Source organism: Hemicordylus capensis, chromosome 1, assembly GCF_027244095.1.
Source record: "Hemicordylus capensis ecotype Gifberg chromosome 1, rHemCap1.1.pri, whole genome shotgun sequence".
Lineage (NCBI taxonomy): Eukaryota > Metazoa > Chordata > Lepidosauria > Squamata > Cordylidae > Hemicordylus > Hemicordylus capensis.
The window spans coordinates 362,172,142-362,198,763 of NC_069657.1; the positions used below are offsets into that span (position 1 = coordinate 362,172,142).

Genomic DNA, 26,622 nt, shown 5'->3' on the forward strand with positions numbered 1-26,622 from the left:
CAAAACTAGGCGAAGGAAGCCCAGCCCAGTTTTGCCTGTGTGTATACCGCTGGGATTGTGCCCAGGGCCGGTGGTGCCACTGCAGCAAACCTGTCTCCAGAGCCACCTTCGTCAATGGGATTAGGATAGTGAGTACTCTCCTAACCTGGGGCTCCTGGCTGGCTTCAGGGAGGGGAGGGACTTGCAAGGTGCATTGTGGGAGTTCCGGGGGGCAGGGCAATGTGGGGAGACATGTTCCGGTACCCCGACCCTCTGAGCTCCCGGCAGGAGCTGACAATTGTCTGGGTGGTTGAGCCGGCCACCCAGCAACAAGAAGAGGATCATCTGCAGGGTGGGTAAGCTTTTTGAGGCTTCTTCCACCCCTTCAAGCCCTTCTCATGAGAAAAGGCTCCTAGTCTTGGATTCAGGTAAACACAATCTAGATTGGTTTCTTGCCTCAGACAGTTCCCTGTGGGTGTAGATAAAACAACTCTTCTTTTGTTATTTCAAATAGAGCAATGCAAAACTGGAAATGACTACAGAGTAGGCAGCTGGAATTTTATTTTTGCAAAACAGGGCTTGGAGGCAGGTCCTCGTTTTCCTCTAATGTGAAAGATTGCAATGGAAGTGGTTGAGATAAATGGTTTTGGGGCTTGAGACTTAGTGTAGTGTTTCTGAAGTAATTATTTATTACATTAATTTGACTCTTCCAAGAGCATCATAAATCTCAGGCAGTTCTCTGCAGAATGTTTATCTTTAGTCAGTGCCAAGCCATTTCTATGCTCCCAAGAAACCAGTCTATATTTCTGTCTCAGTTAGTGACTTCTGACTTTATGCAAAATGACCTTGCTATATAGGCAAAAATTGTATCTTCGTTCCACTTTGGAATGAGACATAAAAGATAGTATCTGTCCACTCATGGCCATTATATTTCAATTTTTTTTCCATAATAGAAAGGACATTAACAGCAACATCCTGGCCAGCATTTAGATTACTCAGTGTCCTGCTGTGTTCCCAAGTTACCCTATGGTCACAACTGGATTTGTTTCTTGCTCTGAATTGCTACATAAGAACAGGCCAGCTGGATCAGGCCCAACACCTATCTAGTCCAGCATCCTATTTCACAAGTGGCCCCACAGATGCCTCTGAAAAGCCCACAGGCAAAAGGTGAGGGCATGCCCTCTTTATTGCTCTTGCTCCCCTACAACTGGTATTTAGAGGCATCTTGTCTCCGAGGCTGGAGGTAGCCTATATAGCCACAAGACTAGTAGCAATTGATAAACCTGACATCTGTGAAGTTGTCTAAGCCCTTTTAAAAGCCATCCAAGCTAGTGGCCATTACTAAATTCCCATGGATCATGTCTCCCTATCGTTGCCTCTTTTCCAAACTAAAAGGCCCCAGATGCTGTAGCCTTGCCTCATAAGAAAGGCCCCTGATCATCTTGGTTGCCCTCTGCTGCACCTTTTCTAGTTCTGCAATGTCCTTCTTAAGATATGTGGACCAGAACTGTACACAGTACTCCAAATGTGTCTGCACTATAAATTTGTATTAGGGCATTATAATAATAGCAGTTTTAATTTCAGTCCCCTTCCTAATGATCCATAGCATGGAATTAGCCTTTTTTTATAGCTGCTGTACACTTAGCCTACATGTTCAAATAGCTGTCCACCACAACCCCAAGATCTCTCTCCTGATCAATCACTGACAGCTCAATTGCATCAGTGTATATGTGAACCCTAACCCTAACCCACTCACTCAGTTTTGAGAGATCCTTTTTGGAGTTCCTCACAATCTGTTGTGGATTTCACTACCCGAAATAGATTAGTGTCATCTGCAAATTTAGACACTTCACTAGTTTCTCCAACTTCTAGATCATTTATTAAAAAGTTAAAGAGCACTGGTCCCAGTAAAGATCCCTGGGGGACCTCACTTCTTACTTCCCTCCCTAGAGAAAACTGTCAATTTATTCCTACCCTCTGTTTCTTGTCCTTCAACCAGTTACCAGCCCACACATTAACCTGTCCCCTTATCCCATGACTGCTAAGTTTAATCAAGAGCCTTTAGTGGGGAACTTTGTAAAAAGCTTTTTGGAAGCCTACTGTGTCAACTGGATCACCTTTATCCACATGTCTGTTGACACTCAAAGAACTCCAAAAAGTTAGTGAGTCAAGACTTTTCCTTGCAGAAGCCATGCTGGTGCTCCTTCAGCAAGGTCTGTTCTTCTGTATGTTTAACAATTTTGTCTGTTAGCATGCTTTCCATCAATTTACCTGGCACAAAAGTTAATCTAACCAGCCTGTAGTTTCCCAGATCCCCCCTGGATCCCTTCTTGAACATCGGAGTTACATTAGCTACTTTCCAGTTTTCCAGTACAGAGACTGATTGTAGGGACAAATTACATATTTTTGCTAGGAAACCAACAATTACTAGGATTTGCTGGGAGATCAGCAATTTGCTGAGAGATCAGCAAGGAGATCAGTAACCGCTGCTAACTTGGCAAAGAGGCACCTTTTAATGTGGTCATTCTCTTTATTTAGCAGGGGGAGAGTAACTGGCCCTCTCCACCTGCAGCACAGTACCTTCAGTGACTGTTGCTGGTATATATCTTATGTTTCTTTTTAGATTGTGAGCCATTTGGGGACAGGGATCCATCTTATTTTTTAATTATTTCTCACAACTGCCCTGAGCCATTTTTGGAAGGGTGGTATAGAAATTGAATAAATAATATTAATAATAATTAATTACACATTTGAATTCCTTCAGAACTCTCATGTAGATGCCATATGGCTCTAGCAATTTGTTAATTTTTAGTTTTTCAAGACAGTTTAGAACATCCTCTCTCATCACCTCAAATTGGCCCAGTTCTTCAGTCTCCAAGCCTGAGAAGCTCAGTTCTGGAGTGGATATATAGTCAATACCCTCTGCTATGAAGACAGATGCAAAAAAAACTCATTCAGCTTCTCTGAAATATCCTTATCCTCCTTAATAATCCCTTTCACGCCCTCATCATCTAAGGGTCCAACTGCCTCCCTGGTTTTCTGCTTCTTATATATTTAAAGTTATTGTTATTCCCATCGACAGTTCTAGCTATATGCTCCTCAAACTCTTTTTGCAGGTCCCTAGTAACCATTTCCTTTTAGTCCTCATATTGTCACCCATAACGATTCTTTTGAGGACTCAGGTCCTCCTAGGTTTTCAAGCCCATTGGATTGTATCCCTTCTTTAAAATACAATGCTACTCCAGCCCCAATCCTCCCCTCCCTTCCCCTATAGTGTTTGTTTCCAGGAATAAGAGTGTCCCACTGGTTCTCACCATTCCACTAGGCTTCTATTATGCCCACTATATTTATGTTTTCATTAGTAACCAAGCACTCCAGCTCACCCACCTTGGCTTGGAGACTTCTGGCATTGGTATATAAACACCTATCTTTTACCTGGCACTGGCGTGTGCTATTTCCCTTACTGTAATGTGACCTTTTTGATCAGCTGTCATGTGTCTCCATCTACTCTACTCCTGGTTCTACTTTGACCCTTTCTGGTTTATCTTAAATGTTTGCACCCTTGCACCTTAGGGAATTTTGCTTGTTGAACCAGATACCACCCAGTTCCTGTTGGCAAGCCCCCAGGTGTCATTTTAAAAGCTGCTCTGTGACCTTTTTAATTTTAAGTCCCAGCAGACTGGTTCCATCTTGGTTCAAGTGGGGCACGTCCCTTTTGTACAGGCTTTGCTTGTCCCAAAATGTATCCCAGTGCCTAAAAAATCTAAACCCTTCCTCCCAGCACCACCATCTCATCCATGCATTGAGACCCCTCAGCTCTGCCTGTCTTGCTGGCCTAGCACATGGAACAGGTAGCACTTCAGAGAATGCTACGCTGTGGGTCCTGGACTTCAATATGCTACCCATCAGCCTAAATTTGGCTTCCAGGAACTCCTGACTGCATTTCCCAACATCATGCTGATGTGCACCACAACTGCTGGCTCCTCCCCAGCACTGCCTAACAGCCTATCTAGATGCTGTGTGATGTCTCTGACCTTTGCACCAGGCAGGCAAGTCATGGTGTAGTCTACACACAGGTCACAAACCCATCTCTCTATGCCCCGAATGATTGAATTACCCACTACTAGGAGGCTCCCAAACTCTGGAGGAGTATTCTCTGTGTGAGAGGATATGGACACATCCTCGAAGTTAGGGGTTCTTTCTAAGGGAGCATTCACCTCTTTTCCAGACTGATGTGATCCTTCTGTGAAACCTTCGTTCTCTATGACAGCAGAGGAGCTGTCAGCCTGGGAGTGGGATGTACATAAGAACAGCCCTGCTGGATCAGGCCCAAGGTCCATCGAGTCCAGCATCCTGTTTCACACAGTGGCCCACCAGATGCCGCTGGAAGCCTGCAAGCAGGAGTTGAGGGCATGCTTACTCCCCTGCAACTGGTATTCAGAGGCATCATCTGGTACTCTATCACATCCCCAACGGTCTTGTCCACATACTGTACCTCTCTGCCTCCCTGAGCTTCTCCAGGTTAGCCACCTTGGCTTTGAGGGAACAAACTTGTTCCCTGAAAGCCAGGAGCTCCTAGCACCAAGTGCACACCCACGACTTCTGCCCGCAGGCAGATAGTCTTACAAGCAGCACTTTGTGCAATACTGGGAAGCATGCCCTCCCCTGCTGGCATTCTATCTTGATAATGGGTTTTGTTAGCTATTTAGAAATATATAGAGCTTGTTTACTTGAAAGCTAGGTCTTAGCTGCAGTTTTCAGCTAATTAAAGGTTTTAAACTCTGTCCTCCAAGAGAATTACAAAAGTTGGGTAGTACTCATCCTTGCATCATATAAGATGTCTCCTTTGTGATAAAGGGGGATAACTTGTGTGCCTCCCTGCACACTTCCCAGCTAAACTACACACACCTTCGATATCTATGGGCACACTCCTGTTCACAAAGCTCTGGGGAGCAAAGCTCCCCTGGTCTGAGCCTTGTCTTCTCAAGAGCTGCTTCCAAACTGAGCCACCTCAGGAATGTGGCCCCTCCCACATGTGACTCACCTGCAGCTAATCCCCACTCACTGCCTCTCTAGGGACAACTGAAACTGCCCTGTCCAAAACAAGCCCGTAGCCAGCCAAAAATCAAACCCTAGAACAGCCCTAACAAACTTACCTTGTCCTTTCCCCCTTTTTTTCATGTTTGATTTATTTATTTGCTTGCTTGCTTCTTTAGGAAAGAAAACAAAAGTTTCCTATCTCCCCTGATCTGAGCTTTGTCTTCTCAGGAGCTGCTTCCAAACTGTATCATGTTGCTATGTACTATTCAACAGTACTGCTGCTATATACTATGCCAGGCACATTGGTTTCAGAGAAGTGTTTGCACATACAGTAATGCCGCTATATATAGATTTTAAGTCACCAGGAGATTGCTGTACGCATCTTTTATTATTTTGTAGCACCTCATTTTCTTAGGCAGCCTTCCTGACAACAATGCACTCCTTATTACCCCATGACCATACCCATAATAGAGAGAAGCTTGTTTTAAAGGGAAAGCCACTTCACTTCAAATACGCTACTTGCCTTTTATTACTTCTGCAACACTTGGAAGAACAAAAAACACTTGAAGTAATAACCATTTATTGGAACTTATTGATGAAAGAAATGCATAAGAAAAAGCAGATAAATTGAGGACAAAGTGGTTTGCAAGTTAGCACATGAGATGAAATGGCGAAATGCATAAGATCTCATTAAAAATCTTAACATAAATGCATCTATAAAAGTCTGATTTTTCTCTATCCAAGGCTTATGTAACCAGAAGGTATTAAAGATTCCAGCTATGACTTTCTAAGGGAGGAACTACATAATATGAAAGACAATGAGCTGGGGCCAAAAACGTCATCCCTGTGTTGAGTTTTCCCTTTCCATGATATGGGAAATGTGACTATTAGTACAGAGACTCTGAGGGCCAAAAGTGAAATAAAATGTAATCTCGCAGAGTGTCAGACTGGATACATTCAATGTCTCAAATGTAAGACAGCTAGACAAAACAAATGGCCAAGGAAGTGTTCTTTGTCATGGAATACAAATTCCAGCATACAATTGGTCACTCCAGAGATGACCCTTGGTCTTAAGTGATAGTTTTCACAAAGTAATCAGAGGTTAAAGAATTGCAATAAGGGAGAGGGCAAATACTAGGCATCTGAATCAAAAAATATGTCCATTCCTGGAATGATAGCTGATACCTAGACCAAGTCCACAGTGACCAAAAATTACTACTGTCCAAGGAACCTTTAGTGATCCATGTGAAATATGTTGGTGGATTCAGTCCAGTTTGAGGTTTGCATACTAACATCTTGCCAAATGGTGTATTATTGTAAGAATGAACTAAGAAATGAAAGGTTTTATCTCCCTCCTTATTCTCTGCTGGCTTTTATGGCACAGTGAATTGCATTTTAAGATTTTTCCCTGTAACAAGAAGGGTTGGAAATTTTAATTTTAAATGCAAGTTAAGATGGATACACTAAAAAAAAAAAAAAAAAAAAGGATTACTTTGTTTTGTAAAAGTGGAGTGGGGAGGACAGTATTTTAAATATTGTGGGACATTGAAAACTACAGGTTGTTTACTTGTAACTTTGGTTCTCTAGTGGTCATCTGTCCTTTTGCACCAGTGGGCTATGCGCCTGCGCAGAAACCTCTTCGGAACCTAACAAACCCAATTCTCTTGCTTTGGTTGGGAACCCCGCCTCCAGCTGCCATATGCTGCTGCGCCAGTCCTCATCCCCTCAGTCACGGAGTCTGGCTTCAGGAGACCCCACAGGGAGGACGGGAGGGCGTGTAAAAGGACAGGTGACGACTAGAAGAACCAAAGTTACAGGTAAGCAACCTGTAGTTCTTCAACGTGGTCTCTGTCTTTTACACCAATGGGTGTATAACAAGCTAGCATCCAAGGAGGAGGGGAAAACAGAAGCAATATGTAATCTGCCAGAATTATTTATTTCAGAAACAAGTACATCAATTGAAATGGGACTGCAGGACACTCCTGCCAAATACAGCATAATACATGCATCAGTAGCATAATGGCAGATAAACGAATAGGGTGAAGCCCAAGTAGCCGTTTGACAGATAGTGTCCAAGGGAACTGCGCGATCGAAGGCAACAGAGGCTGCTGCGGACCTAACCGAGTGCACCTTAACTGTAGTAGGCAACTGTTTATGAGCCAATTTATAACAGAGCTCAGTTGTCGAGACTATCCACCTGCACATGGACTGAGCAGAAACTTGGAGACCTTTACGGGGCCCATCATACAGAATGAACAGGGAGGGAGTTTTCCTTCACTCAGCAGATCTCTGGACATAGAAGGATAATGCCCTCCTAACATCCAAATGATGTAACCTATGCTCTGCATCAGAGGAAGGGTTCTGGAAAAACACAGGCAGAGTGAGTGGTAAAGAATGATGAAGCACAGAGACCACTTTAGGGAGGAATTGGACATCCGGCCTGAGTACGACCTTGTCCTTGTGGAATTGAAGATAAGGCAGATCAATCCATAGGGCCCGCAATTCACTCACCCTTCTAGCGGAGGTGATGGCCACCAGAAAGGCAACCTTCCAGGTCAGGAGACGGGGGTTGATCGAGGCTAAAGGCTCAAAGGGAGGCCGTAACAAGCCTGCCAAAATCACAGACAGATCCCAGGCTGGGGACATAACAGGATTGTCTGGGAAAACATGGGACAAGCCCTTCAGGAAACTCTTAACCACTGGGTCTTTAAACCACAAAGCCTGGGTCGATGGGGAATGCGCCACAATGGCAGCCAAATGTACCCTAAGGCAGGGGTCCCCAACCTTGAGTCTCCAGATTTTTTTTACTACAACTCCCATCATTCCCAGATACAAAGTCCTTTGGTCTTTGTAGCTGGGGATGATGGGAGTTGTAGTCCAACAGCATCTGGAGACTCAAGGTTGGGGACCCCTGCCCTAAGGGACAAAAGCTTTCGACCAGACTCCTTAAGGGAAAGCAGATATGTACATATATCCCGCACAGAGGGGTTAAATGCATCAAATCCTTGTAAGGAAGCAAAAGAACAGAAGTGGGTCCACTCATAGTCATAGGATTTTCGCATGGACTGCTTTCTGGCTGCAATCAAAATGCCCTTTAGTCTCAGTGGGAAGTCGGTAGGACCTTCCAGGCTGTCAGATGAAGGGGCCAAACATGCGGGTGGAGCAACCAACCCCACTCCTGCGACAGCAGGTTTGGCAGAGCGGGGAGGCGGATCCAAGTCACCGCCAGCCACCTCAGGGCCAGAAACCAAGGCCTCCTGGGCCACCAAGGGGCTATCAGGATGGCCCTGGCCCGGTCCACCTTTAGTTTGCTCAGCACCCGGGGAATGAGGAGGAACAGAGGAAACGGATACAGTAGAGGGCCTGCCAAGACAGGACGAAGGCATCACCCAAAGAGCCCTCACCTTCCCTTCCCCTGGAGCAATAGAGGGCACAGCGAGAATTGTCCCAGGAAGCAAATAGATCCAGGGCTGGAACACTCCACTTTCCTGAGAACACTGTGGTCCGTGGTCCAAGGTCCATTTGTGGGAGACCGTCATCATCTGGCTCAATGTGTCCGCCTGGACATTCAGGGAACCCTGGACAACATGAGGCAAGACCATATGTAGCATGCACCAGTGCCAAAAGTCCAGCGACAGGAACAGAAGGCTCCTTGAAGACATGCTGCCTTGTTGATTGACGTAGGCTTTCGCTGTCATATTGTCCATCTGTATCATCACCGAACACCCCGCAATCACTGGCAGGAATCCTTTGAGTGCATTGAATGTGGCCAACAACTCCAAATAGTTGATGTGCCGGGTCCTTTCCCAGGGGGACCAGTGTCTGCTCAGGTGAAACCCATCCAAGTGTGCCCCCCAACTGAGCTCCGACACATCGGTTGTAATCGCCCATCATGACCAAGGAACCTGGAAAGGGGTGCTGACATTCAGATGATGAATCTCGGCCGACCAAGTCGCAGTCGCCCACACCCACAGAGGGGGCATGCGCTCTAAATGGGCTGGATCCTGAAGGGGGTTGAATACGTCTAAGGACCACCTTTGAATGATGCATATCAGAAGGCGTGCTTGAGGAAGCACATAAGTGGTGGCCTCCATATGCCCCAACAAGTGCTGCACCGAGTGCATAGTTTGTGGGCTTCCATCTAGAATGCGGCGGCCAGCCTCCTGAGTGTACATATGCATGCATCCAGGAGGAAGACCTTCTCCAAGGCCACATCAAAAATCAGCCCGATGAACTAGGGCTGCGGGTTGGTTCCAGCTGAGATTTCTTGAAATTGATCTGGAAACCCAGAGTCTGCAAGGTATCCACGACCATCTTGAGGGCATCCAGGTCCGCTCATCTGGTGCTCACCAGGATAAGCCAATCGTCCAAATATGGCAGGATCTGCAACCCTCGTTCCTGCAGGAAAGCCACCACGGGGGGCCAGGCATTTTGTAAAAACGCTGGGCACTGTTGTGAGACCAAATAGCAGGGCCTTGAATTGATAGGGAATCCCCCCTATCTGGAAGTGCAGGAAGCGTTGATGCTGAGGGTGTATCAAGATGTGATAATACGCGTCCTTCAAGTCTAGGGAGACCATCCACATATTCTTTTCTAGGATGGCCAGTATGGTCAGTACCGACAGCATCTGGAAATGCCTGTACACCAGGTGCCTGTTCAGGGCCCTGAGGTCCAGTATAGGATGCTGACCTCCGTCTGGTTTTGGCACAATAAAGTACCTGGGACTCTCCAGATTGGCGACTCATTCTATTGCATCCTTTGACAGGAGAATGGAGACCTCCTGGTCCAATTCCAAAGTATACAGAGTAGTCCCGACCCCGGACATGGGTGGTGTCCCACAGAACTTGAGGGTGTAACCCAAACGTATGGCCATGAGGACCCAATGGTCCATGGTCTCCTTGTCCCAGCTGGCCAAATATGGGGCCAGGCAAGTCTGAAAACTCCACGAGTCATTGTTTCTTTGGAAAGGTGTTCGGGCACTGCTTTTGAAAGGCTTGCTTGCTAGGCTGGAGGCCTGATTTGTATTGAGACTGGTACTTGTTGCCACTAAAGGAATATTCAGACGAGGATGGCTGCTGAGAAGAGGCCTTCTGTTGTTGATAAGGGGACCACCTGGAAGGCTTCTGCGGCTTGGGTGCCAGAGAAGAATAGGGCATGGATCTCGCAGTGCTCTGTAGCTTCTGGACTTTTTGAAGCATGTCATCCGTCTGCTCCGCAAATTGGCTAGAGTCCTCGAAGGGAAGGTCCTCGACCCTAGCATGGGCTTCATAGGTCAGTCCAGAGGAATGCAGCCAGGCATGCCGCCTGAGAGTCACAAACGTGGCCATCACTTTGGCCGCGCACTCCACTGGGTGTCTGGCCGAATAGAGTTCCTGTTTTGCCACTTGTATTGCTTCTCAGAGGAATGCCTTAGCCGGATCATGCTTGTCCTGCAGCAGGATATCCAAAAAAGGGTCCACTTTCCCCCAAAGAAAGTGATTATAACAGACATTGTAGGCCTGATAGTTGGCCACCCTTAAGTGGAGAGCCAAGGTCGAGAAAATCCTCCTCCCAAAGGAGGCCAATTTTCTGCCCTCTTTGTCACCTGGTGCCGACTGGCTGTGACCCTTGGTCTTTTGAAGAGACGCTTCTACGACGACAGAATTAGGGGTGGGATGATTCTTTAGAAAGGCCGTATCATCCTGCAACTGTACCCTATAAAAATTCTCCAAGTGTCTGTTAGGCTGAGAGTAGCTGGTTTTTTCCATAGACCCCACATGACCCCCAGCAATGATGAGTTAAGGAGTAAGGCGGCTGGTACCTTGGCATCTGCATCAATATGGTTAAACAATGGGTCCAGTTCCCCTTTTTGTTGGGTACCAAGGCTCACGCCCAGGACCGAAGCCATGAAGGCCACATACGCCAAGTACTGTTTAAGATCCTCTGACGGAGAAACTGGCTTAGAATCTGACTGTATGTCAAGAGGCAAGCCCCGGGAAACATCCTCCGGTTCTGGGGAGCTAGGATCACTGTCATAGTCTGACTCAGGAGGAGCCAAAGAATTCTGGGCCAAGGCCATCAAAACTGTAGGGGATTCCAGCTTGTTGCCCCTATAGTTCAGTACCGAGGCAGGAAGCTCCGCTGGCAGCACCTGGGTAGGCATCAAAGATTGTTGCAGAACAGGAGCTGTAGAAGGCAAGTCGCATCACTCAGGGCAATCTCGAGGGGAGCATTGTGGGGAGCGAGAGCGCGGCCTTCCTTCGGAGTGTGAGGGGGGCTCATGCCAGTCCCGAACAGTTTCAGGTCTCCCATACGCAGGGCCATCAGGGTACTGAAGGCCATATCAGGGCCTAGCATTGTCTGAATAGTCTGAATGACAGTACACCTGGTATTGTTCATAAGATCCTGAATTCCGGCGCCACGCACCATATGAGGGCTCAACCTCATCCAAGGGAGAATGGTGCTTGATCACAGTACCGATCTGCATACATTGACTTACAACAGTCCCAGTCCCAAACCTGTCTGTAATCAGAGGACTGGTCTTCTGAGTCCCAACAGGAGCTTGCATCCCTAGGGGAGAGATGCTCCTGGTGCCGTTGAGGAGGCCAACAGCGCAGAGGCAGCCATGATGCATCTTCTGCAGGTTTGTCCAGCAAATAGGCTTCCTCCCCAGATAAAGCATATCCAGGTTCATCCGTCGCCACCGACCATTCCCTACACGGGCAGGTACGATCAGTTGCAATGTCAAATGAATTCCTGGCCAGTGGCGAGATAGGCCGAAGGAAACTGATGACTTCGGAGAGGCCAACGCCCCTGTTGGTTGATCCAGAGATGTGTGGGCCAGTCTTGAATCCAACTTAGGCTTCTTGGCCAATGGGCTTTCCAGCGTAGAAATCGGCACGGTCTTCTTCTTCTTCGGGATAGGAGAGAGTTGTTGACCCGCCAGTAGATTGTGTGGCAACTTCAATGTCTTCTTCTTTTTCTTCGGCTTTGATATCTAAGGAGTCAGAGAAGGATCCAGCACCACAGGCAGAGGACGCTGAGGCAAGTCCTCAAAACGCACCAAAGCGTTCAAAATAGTTGAGAGATTGATGATGGGAGACGCTGAAACTGGTGTTGAGACTGGGCTTTCGACTTCCATGGGAGCGGACTCCAAACACTCCGACTGGACTTAAGAAGCCATCTCAATGGACCACTTCAACGATAAGGCTTCCGAGGAACTGAGAGCCAAGTCCCACAGGATTGCACGCAGGTGAGAAGCCCTATTCTTGTGAGCCTGCTTACTAAACTGCTGGCAGTGAAGACAGGTCTCAATAATGTGGGATTCTCCCAGGCAAAAAAGACACTTGGTATGAGTATTGGGGAAAGGATCTTAGATCCGTAACGAACGCATTTCTTGAAGTTTGTCGTGCCTGGCATAAATGCCGAAGGCCAGCTGGAGAGGAGAGCTGGTCTTCTGGTAGCAAGCATGACTTGTCCCCATAGCTAAGCAGGATCTGCCCTGGTTGCATATGAATGGGAGACTTGATGTGTGAGCACTGCCAGATATTCCCCTTGGGGGATGAAGCCGCTCTGGGAAGAGCAGAAGGTTTTAAGTTCCCTCCCTGGCTTCTCCAAGATAGGGCTGAGCGAGATTCCTGCCTGCAACCTTGGAGAAGCCACTGCCAGTCTGTGAAGACAATACTGAGTTAGATAGACCAATGGTCTGACTCAGTATATGGCATTTTCCTATGTTCCTATGGCCACCATGCTCTGTTCCAGCCAGGATCGGAGCTCCAAAAGAGGGAAACTCATAAAAAAACAAAACACCAAGAATAAAAAACGCAACTATCCGAATAAGAAATAAAGAAAAAATAAAAAGAAAGCAGGAAGAAAACAACAAGAGGATAGATATTAATCTTACTCGTTGCTGAGCTGCAGATTCTATGAAGCTGACTGAAGCGCGGACGACGAAACACTGAGGGGATGAGGAGTGGCACTGCCACATATGGCGGCTGGGGGTGGGGTTCCAGTCCAAAGCAGGAGAATTGAGCTTGTTAGATTCTGATGAGGTCTCTGTGCAGGTGCATAGTCCATTTGCTTAAAAGACAGAGACCACATCGAAGAACCTGGTTTTTACCCCTCAGGAAATGATAATATTTTAAAATAGCCTAGATACTTAAGAGAATGTCTTCGTCTTCATGAACCCTGCCACCTAATAAGATAATTGGGGGAGGTCCGGTTGTGGTTGCCACTGGCTTGGTTGGTGGCAACCCAAAACCCTGTTTGCCACAGGCTATGGAACACACTCCAAAATGACTATTTTTAGGTATATTGAGTTGTATTGAAAGTTCTCACTTCATGAACAGAAGGAGCTTTCATGAACCGAAAGCAGGTTCTACTTGCAGAAGCAATCCTCCTGTGAGTGCAGCTTATGTTTTTAGGGAATTTAATCATGAATTCCTAGTACCTATTAGTACCTATTAGCTGCTGATTAATTTTCTCAGAAATACAAATTGCTTTAGAGAATTCTCCTTCATTCATTCAGATATTATTAAAATGTCCTAGCTTGATTCTGCCTCTAAACACACATGGGGGACACCCCAACCCCCAACCCCTTCTACACACACGAATAAAGGCAAGTATGGTTACAGATACAGAAATTATTTGAGGGAGTAATCGGTAACTAAGAAAGTCTCAAGACAATTTGTGTGAAAACCAAGGTTGGCACCAGGATGGTTGTTTCAATATGGCTTCATATTGAAGTTTTTTATATGAGAAATTAAAAGTAAGTTACTAAAGTATTTGTAGGTTTTCTGAAAATACTTTAAAACTTTGTTCATCACATTCTAGGTGTGGGTGGGGCACTGTTGCCTTTAAAAACTGGAATAATGCTTGGTTTTCCTAGCTGTTGCCTTTGGTAGATCATCTGGGGGCTTTCTCCATACTGTTACTTGAATCTGGGCACTATTCCATTTGAACAGATTCTTCTACACAGTTTAAAAGATGGATTCAAGGTATATGTTGCAGATATAAACCTCAAAAATCCTATCAAAATACTTTTATCTTTCTTCAACATTCCTATAGGCATTTCTTTATCTGAGCAGGATGATCCAAATTCATTTCAGATGTTATTTTGTGATATTTACTAGTAGCGGTAGTAGTAGATCTTGAGGCTCTTCTCATGATCAAGTGAGAAGAGCCAAATCGGGTTTGTGGGAGTTGCTGTGGCGCGGAGCCACACCACAGCAACACATGATATTAAAAACCGGGTTTAAGGGCAGGGGCACTTCAGCGGGTTACCCACTTGTAAACCACCGAGCTCGCTTGCAAGCCCGGCAGTTTACACAACCAGCGAAAATTGGGCTAGGCTTTCCTAGCCCGATTTTCACTGGTTGTGAGCATAGCCTCCTTGGATATTACTGCTACGAATTTCCAGTGCATGCTATCACCCAAGAGCCCCTGGTGGCGCAGTGGTAAAACTGCCGCCCTGTAACCAGAAGGTTACAAGTTCAATCCTGACCAGGGGCTCAAGGTTGACTCAGCCTTCCATCCTTCCGAGGTCGGTAAAATGAGTACCCAGAATGTTGGGGGGCAATATGCTAAATCATTGTAAACTGCTTAGAGAGCTTCCAGCTATAGAGCGGTATATAAATGTAAGTGCTATTGCTATTGCTATTCAGGCTTGAATAACATATGTGCTGCACCAAGGCACTAGTCAATGTTATCCCTTGCAGTGCAGAGCCACTACCATGTTGAAAGAGTCAAATATCTTCTGCCAACCAGGACAGTTTCTGGCAAATGTTAAATGCTTCAGAATAGAGACAATGTTAGTTATTCCCTTATCCTAGATGGGAACAGATTACATACTTATTGAAACCCAAAGCTCAGTGACAAATACATATTAAATATTGCTGGTGATCTATGTGTTTCCATTCTAGTCTATTGTTATCCATTGTTACTGGTCTGTGACTAGAGGACCATGGTCATATTTGATATCTGAGCATTTCAAATTCCAATAATCTCATGTGCATGAGAACCAAAGCATCTGTGTGCCATGGAGCTTTCAAATGCAGATCAAGAGGAAAACAGGGACAAAAAATTAAAACATGATTGTGGCTGCAAATTGTAGTTCCATAGTCATGCTTTTAGCTATCCCTGTTCTTGCTCCAGTATAACTGGCTAATAAAATTCAAATTCAAAAATACAGTTGAACAAGATTTTAATGAGTCTGTTTGGGACAGAATAAGTCTGTCTGTGGAGTTTCCAGTTTGGAGCCCCACATAATTACACTTAGGACATGACAGTTCCTAATTTGAGGGAATAATTTTGCTATTTTTAACTGTAGATTTGTTATGCTAGGATATAAATTGTGCATCTTGGCAATGGATTTAAATTGTATTTTTAAAAATTCTAATAAAAATGAAAGGCTAATATGTTCCAGGGAGTGAAACTTTTCTTGGACACTCTAACATGACACATGAGCACTGTAACCTTTTAACTTCTGAAAATTTCATTTCCTGAGTTACTATGAAATGGAGCATGAAAATGAGCAGACAGCATAATCCTTTCAATGACGATTCCAATAGCACCATTATAGTTACCCTTCTCACAACTGCACCCCTTTATTCCGTGCTTTACCAAAGTGGCTACCATTGTCCTTTTACAATAGCCCTCAATGCCATATCATTCAGGTATGGAGTCAAGAATGCTTTTTTGCCACTCTGAAATAACAGTATTTTTTATCTCTGAATGACAGCAGTAAGAGATGGCAAAAAAAAGTTTATCCTCCATGGCTTCTCTGAAAATGGGTAGACTTTGCCAGTTTACAATAAGATACCTTATTTGCATTCTCATCTTTAATTTAGTTATAAGGTTTAACAACATGTGAAGAATGATAGAATTCCTTTGTGACTGAGAAGATTATATCTCTTTTGTGGTGGATTTGCAGTGTCACTCTTTGGATAATTATAAATGATGGGAACTATAACATTGTTCTAGAAAGAAAATTGTGAGACATTAATTAGTATAAAAGTACATGGGGATGAGCGACATTTTGGACAGTATTACTGAGGTAAAGGGAATGGAAGTGACACAGTTTTTGGTATCTGGAAGGGCCAATATGGAGGTTAAGTGCTTTGTGATGTAGGGACTCTATCAGCTATGACAGGTCGTGAGTGCTATGAAGCTTGTATTTAGGAACATAGGGAGCTGCCATACACTCAGTCAGACCATAGGTCCATCTCACTCATTGTCTATACAGACTGGTAGTGGCTTCTCCAAAGTTGCAGACAGGAATCTTATCTCAGCCCTATCTTGGAGATGCCAGAGAAGGAACTTGGAACCTAGAAGCTCTTCCCAGAGTGGCTCCATCCCCTAAGGGGAATATCTTACAGTGCTCACACTTCTAGTCTCACATTCATAGGCAACCTACTTAGCTAAGGGGACAAGTCATGCTTGCTACCACAAGACCAGCTCTCTTCCTTAGTGAATTATTTCTGTGAGGAAACAAAATTTCATAAGCAGAGGAGAGATTGTAATATATCTAAACCTTCAAACAGTGTTGTGGAATCATGCGAATTTCAAAGAATAAGCCAATTAATTTATCCACTTGTCAATCAAAAGCTCTTGAAAGAACCCAAATGCCAGAAATAGGCTTTACAAACTTTCCCTTTGGTTTAGGAAATTTCTCAAAGTTTTTTTTTTTTTAAAGTCTGACCAATATTGCAGTAACATTTCTCAAACACTAAGGGCCAAACATCACATGACGTTGAAATTAAATTAAAATTCAGAATTGAAAGACAAGCTTAACCTAGAAGTAAACGAAAAGTGGCCCTTTCATCTTTAAAAATTAGCCACTGATTGCAATCTAGGCTGGAAGTATGGGGCATGGTGAAAGGGTGTAATTTGGACAATAAAAATTCCAAGGTGTTGATTTGCCTTCAAAGTGGCAATCTGCTGCTAATCACCGCTTTGGAGGAAAATAGCTGTTTGGGGGAATTTTCAGTAAAAATGGTTCAGAGCAGAGGCACTCTTACCCCTGGACTTCCGGGTCCTCCACAGCCCCTGGGGGCCCCCAAATCCTCTGTAGTCTGTCCAGGTGGTGTGGCCGAGCATGATGATGCTTAATTTGCAGGGGACGGGGGGCCTCCAAAGGCCTTTACGCCCAGGCTCCAAAATTACCTAGGTGCATCTCTGGTGCAGAGAGAAAGTGTGGCTCCACCCACCCACCCTAGCGTCGCCCTCAATGTGTAGCATACTTTTGGCCTGGATGGGACCCCTGTGGCTAATTTTTAAAGATAAAGCTATCACTTCTGGTCTACTTCAGGTTAAGCTCATTTTGGAACGATGAATTTAACATCATCTGCAGCTTGGCCCCTACTTTGGGCCTGATCCAGCAGGGCTGTTTTTATGGGGGTCTTTTAGGGCTGTTCTTACGTCTTTGTTCTTAGAAAGCTTCTATTTTATAACTGCTTCCCTCATAAACACAAAGTAATCTTAGGTATATTAACTAGGATTTTATTCAGAATGACTCCAGTTTTTCCATCTCCTTCCCCACCCCCTTTTCTTTCTGGCTCCACCCCACTGCCACCACCACCACACACACACTCTCTGCAGGATCCCCAATGGAACAAACTTCTCAATGACAAAATATAAAGATTACTAGATGGAATACAACAGCTTCCTCCCCAACAATGTGTCCACTCTTGGAGATAGTCACCCACAGAGCAATTGTCTGTTACCTCTATGCCAAGTTAAAGTGTACCATCGAGTCGGTGTCGACTCCTGGTGACCAAAGAGCCCTGTGGTTGTCTTTGGTAGAATACAGGAGGGGTTTAACCCTCCTGGAGAGGAGAGCTGGTCTTGTGGTAGCAAGCATGACTTGTCACCATAGCTAAGCGGGGTCTGCCCTGGTTGCATATGAATGGGAGACTTGATGTGTAAGCACTGCAAGATATTCCCCTCAGGGGATGGAGAAGAGCAGAAGGTTTCAAGTTCCCTCCCTGGCATTTCCAAGATAGGGCTGAGAGAGATTCCTGCCTGCAACCTTGGAGAAGCCGCTGCCAGTCTGTGAAGACAATACTGAGCTAGATAGACCAATGGTCTGACTCAGTATATGGCAGTTTCCTATGTTCCTATGTGGCTTACAATTTATTTTTAGAGGAGAGCTGGTCTTGTGATAGCAGAAACATGACTTGTCCCCATAGCTAAGCAGGGTCTGCCCTGGTTGCATATGAATGGGAGACTTGATGTGTGAGCACTGCAAGATATTCCCCTCAGGGGATGAAGCTGCTCTGGGAAGAGCAGAAAGTTTCAAGTTCCTTCCCTGGCTTCTCCAAGATAGAGCTGAGAGAGATTCCTGCTTGCAACCTTGGAGAAGCCACTGCTAGTCTGTGAAGACAATAGTGAGCTAGATAGACCAATGGTCTGACTCAGTATATGGCAGTTTCCTATGTCCCTATGTTGCTAACCAATGGCATCTCCCGTGCAGTGCAAGATGGTGCCTTTCAGCATCTTCCTATATTGCTGCTGCCCAATATAGGTGTTTCCCATAGTCTGGGAAACATACCAGCAGGGATTCAAACCGGCAACCTCTGGCTTGATAATCCAGTCATTTCCCCACTGTGCCAATAGGTGGCTTTTATGCCAAGTTAGGTGCATCTAAATTTTACATTGTACATTTAAAAAAATCAAATGCTGTCTGGCTTTATGTTAAATTAGTTGGAACTAGGCTCACTGGATGACCATAACACTGATCTTCCATTAATAAATGTAGGCAAACTGAACATCCATAAGGCTTCTCAGCATCTTACATCTGTGTAACTATAAAACTGTAGCTTTGATACTGTCAGAAATAGGTGGTGGAGGACTGAAAAATGTGTTCTAAGGTTATAATTATTTCAGGAAAAGGACTTTGAATAGAGTTGACTCTGAAAGGTCCTATTTCCTCTGGCTGTTTTACCAACTTAGAGGAAGAAAATTATTTAGAATTACTAAGGTTTTTTAAAAAGTAGACCAATAATCATGTTCTTCTGTGCACTTCAAATAATTGCTGTTATTGGGTAAGTATAACTGAATTTTGCTCAGGACTGACTCTAAACAAATTTGATTACTCCACTGAAAAGTCTCTCTACATTGGGTTAAATCTGCCTGGATGTAAAAATAGTGTGCATGCGTGAGGACAAGAGTGAAAAAGAGGAACTTAATATAAGAACAGCCCTGCTTGTAAGAGGGACTCCGTGTTTGCCCCTCTCCCCAGCCGCCCCTCAGAGTGAGGAAGATAATGAAAAAAATAGAGAGGGTTGGAGTTGGGGGGCCCTCAGAAGCTGGGGGCCCTGGGTTCTTTGAACCCATCAATTATTTATTTTAATTTTTATTTTATTACATTTATATCCCGCTCTTCCTCCAAGTAGCCCAGAGTGGTGTACTACATACTTGAGTTTCTCTTTCACAACAACCCTGTGAAGTAGGTTAGGCTGAGAGAAAAGTGACTGGCCCAGAGTCACCCAGCTAGTTTCATGGCCGAATGGGGATTTGAACTCGGGTCTCCCCAGTCCTAGTCCAGCACTCTAACCACTACACCACGCTGGCTACAGCTACACCCCTGATCCCCTTTCACACAGTGGCCCACCAGATGCCTCCAAGATGCCCAAAGACAGGGGGTGAGAGCTTGCCCTCTCTCCTGAAGGTTTTTTCACACCTGGCTTTTGGTTTGTATCTCCTCTGGAATGGAGTTGTGTGTTCACAGATCATCCAAATTTACCCTGAAATCCCTGTGAGCTATCAGAGAGCACTTCACACACAATTCAAGTTTTTCATTGGGTGTTAAGAATGCAGCTCAATTTATATCCAGGGTAAAAAAAAAGTCCACTTTTTGTGTCTTTTTTTGGTGGGGGGCAACTTCAAACTCACAGTAAAGCCTCACAGAAAACCCACGGTAAAGGCTGCTGTCTGGGAAAGCTCCTGCTATTGCTCCCCTGCAACTAGTATTTAGTGGCATCTTGCCTTTGAGGCTGGAGGTGGCCTATAGACACCAGACTAGTAGACATTGATAGACCTGTCCTCCATGACTTTGTTACTTTTAAAGCCATCTACACTAGTGACCATCACCACATCCTGTGGCAGAAAATTCTGTAAGTTAATTATGTGCTATTTGAAGAAGTACTTCCTTTTGTTGGTCCTAACTGGCCTTTTTCACAGCTGCTGCACATTGAGTTGACACTTTCAATGAGCTGTCCACCATGACCCCAAGATCCCTCTCCTGATCAGTCACTGAGAGCTGAGATCTCATCGATGTATACTTGAAGTTGGGGGGTTTCACCCCAATGTGTATCACTTTACACTTGCTTACATTGAACCACATTTGCCATATTGTTGCCTACTCCTGCAGTTTTGAGAGATATTTTTGGAGCTCCTCACAATCTGTTTTAGATTTCACTACCCTAAATAGTTTAGTGTGATCTGCAAATCTGGCCACTTTGCTGCTTACCCCAATTTCTAGATCATTTATGAACAAGTTAAAGAGCACTGGTCCCAGTAATATGCTTGGGGGGACCCCCCTTCTTACTTCTCTCCCTAGAGAAAACTATCCATTTATTCCCACCCTGTTTCCTGTCCTTTAACCAATCCACACATGAACCTATCCCCTTATCGCATCTGTTAGATTTACACAAGAGCCTTTGGTGGGAAACTTTGTCAAAAGCTTCTTGCAAGTCCAAGTATACTATGTCAACTGGATTACCTTTGTCCACATGTCTGTTGACACACTCAAAGAACTCCAAAAGGTTAGTGAGGCAAGACTTTCCCTTGCAGAAGCCATGCTGGTTCTCCTTCAGCAAGGCCTGCTCTTCTATGTGTTAACAATTTTGTCCTTAAGTATGCTTTCCATCAATTTGCCTGGCACAGAAGTTGAGCTAACTAGCCAGTAATTTCCTGAATCCCCCTGGATCTCTTTTTGAACATAGGAGTTACACTGGCTACTTTCCAGTCCTCTGATACAGAAGCGGATTGTAGGGACAAGTTATATATTTTTGCTAGGAGACCAGCAATTTCACTATTGAGTTCCTTCAGAACTCTTGGGTGGATGCCCTCTGGCCCTGGTGATTTGTTCATTTTTAGTTTCTTAAGACAGTTTACAACATCTTCCCTTGTCACCTCAAATTGGCCCAGTATTTATTTATTTATTTATTTATTTATTTATTTATTTATTTATTTATTTATTTGACATATTTTTAAACCACCCCAAACTCACATCCCTGGGCAGTTTACAACAAAACCTCTCAGAGTTAAGAACTACCTTAGGACATTTCTTCAGCCTCTGAGCCTAAGCAGCTCAGTTCCAGAGAGGGTATATGGTCAGTATACTGTGCTGTGAAGACAGATGCAAAGAACTCATTCAGCTTCTCTACAGTCTCTTTATCCTCCTTAATAATCCCTTTCACGCCCTCTTCATCTAAGTGTCCAACAACCTCCCTAGCAGGTTTTCTGCTGCTGATATATTTAAAGGAGTTGCTATTCCTCTTGACAGTTCTAGCTATATGCTCCTCAAACTCTCTTTTTGCACCCCTTATTCTAGCTTTTTGGATTCTATCGCTTGTTTAATATAAAGTGCTACTCCATCCCCAATTGCTCCTTCCTGTCCTTTCTATGGAGTTTGTATTAAGGAATAACAGTGTCCCACTGGTTATCACCGTTCCACCAGGCTTCCGTTATGCCCACTATATCTATGTTTTCATTAGCAACTGTGCACTCCAGCTTACCCATCTTGGCTTAGGACAGAATGCCTAGAGTCTACATCAATCTTTGTTGCATCCAAACGTAATCTGCAGCTGAGAGCAGTGGAAATATGCCATTCATTAGGGATATTAATTAAAGAGCCCCACGGCAAATTTAAGAGTAGGCATAGTTCACTAGATAGAATCTGGATGTGGGATACCAGAAACCAAATTCCTACTCAACACCTGATGGCATCTTCACTACCTCACAGCTTCGATACTCAATTTGCATAATTGGGAGTATAATTGACTTAACTCTCAGGGATGTGAGGAAGATGTATAAGGATTTCATATCATTTTGAAAACTAGAGGTGTAAGAGAAATTATTAATAACAACCCCTCTTTCTTTTGAGCTACTGAGAATGAAAAGTACAAACCAAATGTAAGAAGTGTACAGGAAAAGCTGCTGTTCTTCATTGTCATGGTTTTCATTGCCTCTTGCTCAGCCACTGTCTCCTGCACTTGAAGTGATAGATCTTTCTTCTTTCTTTGAACACCAGATCATTGTTGCCATCTTCTGCTTTGTGACAGCTACAAGCATTCTGTACTGGCTTTAAAAAAGCATTTGGGGTGGGTGGAAGAGATCCTTTCTTAAAATCCAGTAAGCTCCAACATGCTGTCCAAGGCTTTTTGTGAAGGACTAGAAGAAATAATCTTCCTTTCCCCCTGAGAAAGCTGTTATATTTCACTTCCAAAACAAAACCCACTCCTATAAATTGCCAGCTGACTTCACATGGGATATTAGTTCTAGATAGAAGCATCTATACAATAAGAGGGTGATATAACTACATTTAACAATTGGGTTGAGCATCTTTTTTTGCTGGGCAGCTGGAAAAGGCAAAATGGAGTTTTGTAGTTGGAGATTTTTAACCTAGCCATTGCTGTTTTAATATTTCAGGCATGGATTAAAGCCTGATTCCCTCACCCCCCACTTGCTTTATTCTTTGTTTAATTCATTCAGTGCATTGTGGGCTTGTGCTGCATGGTATATATACATACCATATAAAAAGAAATATTTCATGCAGCATTCTCAATCCCACACTTCTTAAGCAAAACATAAAGTAGTCTTTATGGCCAAGACTGGATTACTGTATAGTTTTAATCATCTGAAAAATCAGAGCATTTGGCTTCCTGCAGCTTACCCAATGCATTTTCCTGAATCATGGTAAATGCTGGCTCCTTTTACGAAAAGGATAATGTTTACAGGACATGTTTGGGGAAATTTAAAAGGTAAAGGTAGCATGTCTAAAAGGCTCTAAGAGCTTGTCCAGATGGGCAGACCAAAATGCATTTGTACTTTAGCCTTTGCAGGCTGGACGAATGGCACTTATAACCCTGGTAAATTGCCAAGCTGTTTTGACGTTGCAACGGTGTTTCAGCTTTACAACACTCATCAAAGGAGGGGAAGCTTCACTAGCAAAGGTGGCTCCAGTGGAGGGCAAGGAGAGGCAAGGCCCTTCAGCCAAGTAGTTTCCCCACAACCTGCCCCTCATTTCTCTTTGCAAAATCTAACATGTGGGGCACAGCTTACCTGCCCAGAAATGCATGTTGCCCTCTCTGTGCCCCCCTCAATTTTTTAATAGTGTCGCCACTGATAACTAGATGGCTGCTGGTGCACAGGCTAGAGAAGGAAGAAGCAACAATGGCAGGTCATGCTCTCGTCGTTGTCAAGAGTGATAGTCCTTCTGCTACATCTAAGGCAGCTTATTCACCCATCCAAGGTGCTCCCGCTGCCACTGCTGCTTCCCTTTACAGGCTCAGCTGCTGCACGATGACAGAGAGCAAGAAAAAGACTGAACCATTCCCAGCGTTTACACTGCTTCCTGCCCTACCCCCTTCCTTTTCAATCTAACCATCATTTAGAAAGAGCAGATGGACCAAGTTACCCAGTTGCCTCCCTTCCTGGCTCTTTCTCACTTTTCAAGGAGGGGGAAAGTCCATCTCTTCGTCCTCCTGAGTGACGGCTAGATGGGGAAGAAAGAGTGTGGACGGGTAGCAGCATATGGGCTGGGGTTGGACCAGGATCTCTCTCTCTCTAGAGTCTTCGGAGTTGGGCGGTATATAAATTAAATTAAATTAAATTAAATTAAATTAAATTAAATTAAACAAACAAACTGAGTTAGATGGGAGGGTGCATCCAGATGCACACAGCATCTCAATGCATGAAGGGGAAGGGTTTGTGATGGGGGGAAGAGACTGGGAAGGGAGTTGATAAATTTATAATTTACCGTATTAGTAGCAGATTAGGATGGGTAGCAACACTGCCACAATTCAAAAGGAATTGTGTCACTATGAACTCCATCAAAAAAAGCCAGACTGGCATAGAATGTAGCCAGTGGTCAGCTCTCACTGGGTGGAACACCAGCGTTGTGGACCTGCCAGGGTTGCTACACAACATGAAAGGTGTTGCTCAATGGGGCAGTTGCACAATGATTTAAAGTGGCATCTGGGCAGCTGGGCAGCACTACTTCCACTGTTGCTAAGGGAAGTAGCACTGAGCAACTGCCTGGACACTGTTTTCAGTCACTGCATATCTGTCCTTAGTGCCACAATGTCAGCACTGCATTTCATATTGTAAGCAGCCCTGGTGGTTCCCTAATGCCTTTCTCGGATTCTTCTAGACAATCATGGTTCTCTAATTCCAAACATTCCACTGTGTGGAATGTCGGCCAGCGTGTTTAAAGCCTGGGACTCTGGGCGGGATTTCAATGAGTGCAGTTTGAGTGGTGCCAACATGCAAATTTGAACAGTTCAGCAACAAGTTAGTATGAGCTTTATTTGGAAGCTATGACTTTTCAAGAAGGAAATCCTGCTTTATCTTAATCAGTATTTGATAATGTGGAATATTCTTATCAGTATTTTAGTCTCAATTAAGCATTTTTAAATCTCATGTTTTAACTTTAAGCAGGTTCTTAAATCTCTCTGATCTCTAAGTCAACAGGACTTAAAGTATTTAACTTTGGCTGGAATGTTTCCCATGTTTTCTGTAGTATTCTTGGCACAAGCCTGTAGAATCTGCCCTTATTTTCCGACTTCAAGGTATTGCCATCTTTCTTCCTTTGAATTAATGTCTGAATAATATTTTTGGTAATAATGTCCATTTTCATCTCCTGGATGTATTGCATACAGTGTGAAGATTGGATCTAATCTTTATTCATGTTTTGTTCTTGCCTCTTGCTATGTTTTCTGTTATGTCAATTGCTTTAGCCAAATCTTGTTTGTTTGTTTATTCTATTTCCATACTACCTTTCCAAAAATGGCTGAGGGTGGTTTACACAGAAAAATAATAAATAAATAAGATGGATCCCTGTCCCCAAAGGGCTCACAATCTTAAAAAGAAACATAAGATAGACACCAGCAACAGTCACTGGAGGTACTGTGCTGGGGGTGGATGGGGCCAAATAATCCATAACTATTAATGAAGCAGTGACGTTTTCTGTAGTATTGCTTCCACTGAAATTGCTACTGAAACACAAACTTAACTGGTGAAACCAACCATCTTTCATTTTCCCATTTCATCCTTGTCCTTAAAACACCTTAGTGCTATTTGTTCTCTTTTTAACTTTGGCTGTGCATAATATCTAGAGTTGGATTTTTTTATTTTGTTTCTCTCTTTTGTGATTACTACAATCTAAACTGTATAAGAAAGGAATGAAACAGAAATGCAATGCACTGTAGTAGCATCAATGAACTAATCTCTAGATTTAATTAGCTCTGCCTTCATTTGAATACATTAAATGACTATTATAAAACAAGTATTTTCATCCTTCCATTTGCGAGGCATAATCTTATGTATGTATTCCCTCACATTGATAATTCTATGTAGTGGTTAATCATTCTGCAACAATTCTTAACTTAGAAGGGAAGGTGGTGCTATAGCTTAAGGGATCCCATTGTGTTGGTTTACTACTGTCCTTACTGATATTATGTAAATTATCTTACTGTATAGTGCTAAATTACTAATATAAATCAATTATTTTCCTCTTCCTTCTGATAGGAATAATCTCATGTAAGGTGCCCATGGCTACATCCATTCCCAAAATGCTATATCAGTTCCCAAAGCAAAGTGACATCAAACATCAGTTCCTTGTTCCCAGTTCAGTGCTCAGACAAAATATTCCTTCCTTCCTTCGTCTGATAACATGAAATTATTGCTGTCTGGTCCTTTGGAAAGAATGCTGTGCTTTTTGAAAGACTGTATATGAACACACACACTTATTATGGTCTTGATTTTAGTGACCATCTAAAGGGCATGATGCAGAATCAAGGTGCAGCAAAAATATTTTCACTTGGAGTGGAAAGGCTCTTTGAGGACTAAAGTTAAGCAGAGGCCTCAGTACTCCTATATAGTTCCAGGGCAGACCAAAGAGAAAAAAGCTTCCCTCTAACCTACTCAGGAAAGTTCTGTTCTCGAGCCCAATATCACTGTATGGCTCCAATGGAAAGGGGACAGTACCAGCCCCAGTGGACCTGCTAGAGAAGGGCGCTTTCCAGACTAGACCCTACAACGGGGTCAGGACATAGCAATAGCAATACCAATAGCAATAGCACTTACATTTATATACCGCTCTATAGCCAAAGCTCTCTAAGCGGTTTACAATGATTTAGCATATTGCCCCCAACATTCTGGGTACTCATTTTACCGACCTCGGAAGGATGGAAGGCTGAGTCAACCTTGAGCCCCTGGTCAGGATCGAACTTGTAACCTTCTGGTTACAGGGCGGCAGTTTTACCACTGCGCCACCAGGGCTTCCACACTTCCTGCGTCGTGACACCACAGTCCCTATGGGGACAGCAGGTGCCATTCACATTTCCAATGCCTAGTTGCAAATTTAATAGCTGCTATATAGAGCAAGGACGTCAAACATCT

The 26,622-nt window shown here is 44.1% G+C and overlaps 1 protein-coding gene and 1 long non-coding RNA gene across 4 annotated transcripts in view; one reads left to right on the forward strand and one right to left on the reverse strand.

Annotated features, from left to right (window-relative positions):
• LOC128343554 (uncharacterized) overlaps nucleotides 1-5,279 on the reverse strand; it is a 35,144-nt gene extending 29,865 nt beyond the window's left edge. Inside the window, exon 1 of the long non-coding RNA XR_008315583.1 lies at nucleotides 5,136-5,279. This is a non-coding gene — a long non-coding RNA (uncharacterized LOC128343554). The remainder of the gene's footprint in view (nucleotides 1-5,135) is intronic.
• Nucleotides 1-26,622, forward strand: part of ESR1 (estrogen receptor 1) — a 340,324-nt gene that overhangs the window by 14,247 nt on the left and 299,455 nt on the right. The gene's annotated exons all lie outside the window — the stretch shown is intronic.